The sequence below is a fragment of the Rhinatrema bivittatum genome, chromosome 4 (assembly GCF_901001135.1).
Source record: "Rhinatrema bivittatum chromosome 4, aRhiBiv1.1, whole genome shotgun sequence".
Lineage (NCBI taxonomy): Eukaryota > Metazoa > Chordata > Amphibia > Gymnophiona > Rhinatrematidae > Rhinatrema > Rhinatrema bivittatum.
In genome coordinates, this window is record NC_042618.1 from 139,054,824 (window position 1) to 139,061,271 (window position 6,448).

The 6,448-nt window shown below is 41.1% G+C and overlaps 1 long non-coding RNA gene across 1 annotated transcript; it reads right to left on the reverse strand.

Moving 5' to 3' along the window:
• Positions 1-246: 246 nt before the first annotated feature.
• Positions 247-6,193, reverse strand: LOC115089453. Its single transcript, XR_003856089.1, has 3 exons — positions 6,045-6,193; positions 3,321-3,477; positions 247-506 (listed from the first exon to the last, which is right to left on the reverse strand). It is a non-coding gene; the product is annotated as an uncharacterized LOC115089453 (long non-coding RNA).
• Positions 6,194-6,448: the final 255 nt, after the last annotated feature.

A 6,448-nucleotide genomic window follows, 5' to 3' on the forward strand; every position in this document is an offset into this window, starting at 1 on the left:
CTGCCTTTACAGTTTTGTCAAAAACAGGTCTGGGGGAAAGGTTGGCAATAATTTGCTACCTTTGGATAGAATTGTTGGCAAATATTTTCTTTGGAAACTGATGAAGTTTGTGCAACTTAAAAAAATACATCAAGATTTGGTGAAGTGAATTTTCCAATATCTACAACATCTCTACTGATGTCTCTGTGGAAAGAGGCAAGCAATAGAGCTGAAGAGATTAGAGTGTAAATCATCAGAAAATTTAAAGCAGTTTGATGATATCTTTATTGAATCATACAATGAAAAAATAAATTTCATAGCAACAGACAAAGAATGACCAACTTTAAGATCCTCTTACATCTCCAACCCAAACACACCTCCCCATCTCATATCTCTACAGTTCGATCTTCAAGCTTGTGACAGCTGCGCTATTTTTCTTCTTTTTATAAAGGATCCAGAGTTATAAGGCTTACAATATCAGGTAGGTTCCCTGAAGCAACCTTTGCCTCTCCAGTTTCATTAGGTAACTGTGAGAAAAAAAAGAGAAAATCAGATTGCATGGCATGAGATACATGGAGAGGAGTTATATAAAGAACTTCCTGAAAGGTGTCATGGCTGTCAATGGAAAATATGGAGAATTCTACAATAATTTGGTCTCAGTAAGCATCTCCTATACCTGTGCCAGCCACTACAGTTTTTCTGTAGTTACTGCAGGCCTCCCCCCCCCCCCCCCCCGGTATTACAGAGAATCTGCCATCAAAAGATTGTACGGTGCTAGAAGAACCCCACCTGACCCTGTGGGCAAGGAGGACTGGGTAAGGGTTGTGGGTTACTGTAACAACTGGAAGAAGATGAGCCCTAAATCCCGCTAAATCCAGTGTCCCTTCCAACACACACCATCACATCTAGCTGGGATGAGGGTACAGCAGGAAAATCATTACACCAAGAGATAACACAATAACTTTTAGTGGTAACTTATAAATGAAACAGTAAATTCAGTAGGGAAAAATAAATAAATATCAACAAACATATAATAACAGAACAATAATAATATTGATAAGAAGTAATAGCCAGGCAGTTTTACTTTTATTTATTGATTGATTGATTGATTGATTGAGCATTTTTGTATACCGACCTTCTTCACAAGATATCAGGTCGGTTAACAGCACAACAAATAGTTATTGATACCTACAATACATCTCAATTAAAATACAATACAATAAAATACTCTTAAAATTATGACTAAAATATAAAACAATAAACAAAATTAATCCTAAAATTAATAGCTCAATCCACATTACTCTTTTCTATGTATTGTTTCATCACCTAATTCTATCATTGCATATCATTATTTTCACCCATGTCCCCAACTCTCAAAATGTACCCTATTTTTCATACCCCCATAATTAATGTCTTAGGCCCTCTCTCTAATGTAACTAATACTGAAATGAAGTAGGCGTCTTAATGATCTATACTCATAATTAACTACTAACTTCCTTTATTTCATTAAACACCTGTTCAAATAACCATGTCTTTATGAGTTTTTTAAACGTTTGGATGCATGGTTCTGATCTAATATCCAGAGGTAGTGCATTCCAAATTTTTGGGCCAGCCAGGGAGAGAGTCCTCCCTCTGACTGAGCTCAAGTGTGCTAGTTTAGGTGAGGGAATCGTAAGTAATACTTTCCCTGAGGATTTTAAATTACGTGCCGGAGTATGTATACGCAATGAAGCGTTTAACCATTCAGTGTTGTTGCCATATACCATTTTGTGTGTTAACATTAAACATTTATACTGAATCCTTGCTTAGCAAATTAGGTATACATAGTGATGGAGAACAGTTTTTATTGCAGAGAACAGTCTTGTAACATGTACTTAGTAAAAGCAATGCAAGAAAACAAAATAATTGGACAAACCTCAGGGATACTTTAACCCTTGACTACTCAAAAATCGGTTTCACTTTCACAGTCACCTGTTCTGTATGTATGCACACAATCAAAAAGCAACACCACCCCCTCCCCATAAAAATGATGGGGCCCTTGATGATTATAGGAAGCAAATGGTATGTAATTCTAAAGATACTGTGGCAGGAGGAATGCCGTTCCCTCTCTCACTCTGGGCTGTCACATTCCTCTAAATTGCCCCACAACAATAGACAGCTTGGATTACAAAGGCTCTCAACCAATCTCAGATGTCAGGGACTTGCTTTTATACAGCCTGACACAATAAGCCTTGTTCTAGCAGGCCAGAAAAGGCATAGCCGTTATATAGAACACATAAGTATAACATGAACACAATTGATTGAACATAGGCGAGATATTTGATGGCAAAGAAGCAAACATATTAACTTAACATTAAAGTAACATTAACAAACTGGTAAAAATAGCATTAAAATAACATATGAATGTATTTAGCTTGGTCTTATAATATTACATTGAATGAAGTGCAAGTTGGTGTGGGCTGCTGTAATATGTTCAGGAGAGGGAGATTTGGGGGCAGCTCCAGAGAGGGGATGGAGCAGAGGGAGTGTAGAATACAAGGGGACAGTTTAGGTAAAGGCCTGTTGAAAGAGCCATGTTTTTAGTTTTTTTTTTAAATTTAGGTGTGAAAGTTTCTGTTCGGAGATCGTGGGGCATGGAGTTCCATAAGGTTGGACCGGCTTAGAGAGAATGCTCTTTTCATTGTGGAAGCTAATTTAGTGAGTCTAGGGGAGGGGAGGTGGAGATGATGAGTAGTTCAGTTTTGTGCGAGTAGGGAAAGAGGAGGAGCAAAGAAGCACAAAGGTTGGAGTAGGAGTCCCTGTGATTGTTTTTGTGGAGGTGGGGGTTGTTATACTGGGGCTGCTGAGACAAAGATTGGTGTAGCCAGAATAGGGGGATTGAGGGAGAGAGACTAATGGGGCAGGGTGGGGGAATTGAAAGAGAAACTGGTAGGAGAATTGAGAGAGACTGGTGGGGAGACTGAGAGAGAGAGAGAGAGCTACTGTGGGGATGGGAGGGTGCAGGAGACACCCCCCCCCCCCCCCACACACACACACACACTGAAAACTCTCTTCCATGTATTTTGAAAATATGAGGCTCTTTGGCTCTGTACATTCTTGTTTTTTGGCTCTCGGTCTGTGAAAGATTGGCCACCTCTGTAGAGTAAGGTATATTCTCATCAATGAATCATGAGGGGAGGGTTTCCTAAATCATATGAATTAAAAAAAAATCTTCTGTCACTTATGACCAATAAGATTAAACAGTGAAATTATAATGGACAACTAGTAGAGTTTTATTCAATGCCTTCAGTATAGTTCTGTGTTCTGCTAATGTAGAATCAATGTAAATGGAGTAATCTTACCTGGAGTTATCAAATTCTTAAACATGATAACAGTAAGTTCCACCACAGGCTGTTTTGCAACACTTTCCGCCTTTGCCGCAGCTGCTGTCAGACTTGCATGTTATAGCACAGGATCCCAGCTGTCCTTTTCGTGGGACTGGGCATATGCCAGGATTCTCTGAAGAAGAAAACAGGGGACAGTACAGAGACAGAGGAGAACTATAATGCCACTGCAGCATTTCAATGTACGCATGGTGGGGAGGGAATACAGCCTCTAAAAATCGGTAGAAAGCCTTTAAAATAGTATCTCATTGTATCAACAGGGAGTCTGGAGGTAGCAAGCTGTGCTCTCCTAAAACAATTCACTTGAAATCCTTCAGCATAGATTTACTGATGTTATGCAGTTGGAATGTGCACATGAAACATTTTTGTTTTGTTCCATTTTCATTTTGGGTACTTTTTTAAATGTGTTTTTTTTTTCATGTAATTCTATTTGCTGAAAGTTTTCAGCTTATTTTTGCATTGTTTTTGTGAAATATGAAAAAAGAAAACAAAAAATGGCCTCATTTGTCCCATTTATTTCTAATGAATACAGATCTTCTTATGCAGATAACATCCATTCTATATAAATCTATCTTAGCTTGGTGAAAGGTGCCAGGGTAATATTAGCATACTAAGGGTTCTTGTCCATCAAGCTAGGGTGAGATAACATTGTACAAATCTCATCTTTGTGTGAGTTTCCTCACTCTGAAGAACATCAAATCTTCACAAGAGAGCACTGTTCTGTTCATACGTCTCATTCTGCATGTCAAAGTAGCCCCTAACCCATACACTGATACCTAATAGACCTCACCTCGAGTTACTAGGTGGGCCTCCTAAAGAGATAAAAATACCTAACTACTAGAACTACCTTATAGTTAGGTTCTTTCTCTCTCTCTCTGTTAAAGCTTTCTTCTTATCTATGTAGACATGGAGGCCAATGCAATACAGTGCACTCAGAGTGAATGTAATAGCACTCATCACATGCAAATGCATGTGAATGAGCCTAGTACTCAGACTCAGATGCACACATTTATTGCTCAGCTATTAACGCCTGCCTGGAGCAGGCATTAATAGCTGAACACAGGTAAAAGAAAACTGCTTTACTATACTTTTTTAAAGTAAAACAAAAAAACTCAGCAGACCGTTTTCATTACTGGCAGACAGGCAGGTTATGAAAACTGATTCCAAGTTTACTGGCGTCGGTCTTCATAACCGGCAGCCACGGTGGGTCACATTAGCAAGGAGGCGCTAAGGTCGCGTAAAGAAAGCGGGTGTTGAAAAGTCAGCGCCCGCTTTCCGTGAAAATTATTGCTTTGGCCCCATGGAGAGTTCAACTTTTCACCTAGGAGTCTGCAAGAAGGGCTGAAAAGGGGAAACATTCACATCTGAACCCAGCTCCTCCCTCTGTTCTCTGATATGGAATTCTAATGCACAACCTGATAACTTCTGGACAAGTCCCTAGGAGCACAGTATAATAAGGAGTGCTAAGCTTAGCACATCTTTTTATGACTGTTTTAGCTGACCTTTTTGTGAGTTAAACTTTACTCATAATTTAATAAGATTTTTAGCATTCAAAAAAGGTGCACTAAAATGGGTGTAAAGATATATATGAAAATTAGCCCACTTCTAAGCAAATCCTGTTTTAAAAAAAGGATTATCTATTATACCTCAGTGCAGGGAGGTTCACTAAAGGCTAGAATGCTTAGCATGTTTTCTTAAAGCCTGAAATTTAACTACTGAATAAAGTTAACTCATATTTCCTAGGCCTAGTATTAGTCTATGGTATTTTGCCAGGGTGGTTCTGGAGCAGGGATAGATCCCTGCGTCTGGGAACCCCAGGTCTGGGACCATGATAGAATAGCAGCATAGACTAACACTAGCCCCAGAAATATATGTTAACTTTACTCCACCTCTGACCCAGGAGTAACATTTCCAAAGTAAAAATGGAAGATACCTTCTGCCCTGGGACCTCTGAGCCAGAGGGGTTCTGCCCTGGGACCAGAGAGTTCCCAGCCCCTCCCCCCCTCTATGGGCCCCCCTAATCTAGGTCTCCTACAGGACCCCATACGCAGATTTGTAAAGTAGAATGGCTGCTCCTTTAAAAAATTATAAAAATGGGTAGTATATATACAGTATACCCATATACACACAAATAACATATTTGCTTCCAGCAACTCTTCCAGGGGCCCCATCCACATTTCCCAGTCCCTCTTCATACAGACCTTCCTCAGCTCCACTTTCACAGTTGCCCAACCGAATTTTAGTCCACTAGTCCCAGTCCCCCTTCCCACCCTACCCTCTCATGCTTATCGGACTGGCAGTGAAAAAAGATGAGTAGCGGCACCGGGGGCCCCTATTCTCCATCTCTGCTCCCTGGGGCCTGACTGCCATTCTAAGCCATGCAGAGCACTGCACTGCCACACGGTTCAAATCAGCAGTCAGGTCCTGGGCCGAAGAGAAGGAGGACGTGGACTTCGGCACTACAGTTCACTTCTGGTGTGATCAATGCAAGAGGGGGGGGAAAACTGGCAGAGGAGGGAGCTTTAAATGCACTGCCAGACATCTTCCACTTCCCTGATTTGGTTCGGTCTCGGTCTTCCATAGTTATTGCATGCCGACTGCCAAATTCTGTAGTAAGGGCCAGATCTTGTGCAGCTGCCTGTGGGATCGCCGGAGAGCAGGGCCGCTGCCTCGGGTACTTACTCTGAGTTATTGGTGGAGGATTAATACACGCAGCATGCAGCTCTGTCCAGATGGTGAGGAATGCGATGAAGAGGAGGATGCCACCTGCTGCCTTCATGGTGCTGTCAGGAGTTGTGCCTGAACCTCCAGCCTCACTATTTAAGGATTTAGTCTAGCAGGGCTGGCCCAGGAAAAGCAAGGACTGACCCGCAGATTTCTGTGGTGGGTGTGACACTATTGATTGCTTTGTTCAGAATCATCCCATTTTCTACCATGTGCCCCCTCTCCACTTGTGCAAGACTGGACAAACCTGACCTGTTGCGTATTTTGCTGCTGCTCTTGATTCAGTTTAAGAATATAAAATAGAACATTTATGCAAGATCGGTGAACAGATTCTGTGGGCATTAACACAGATAATTCTGAAT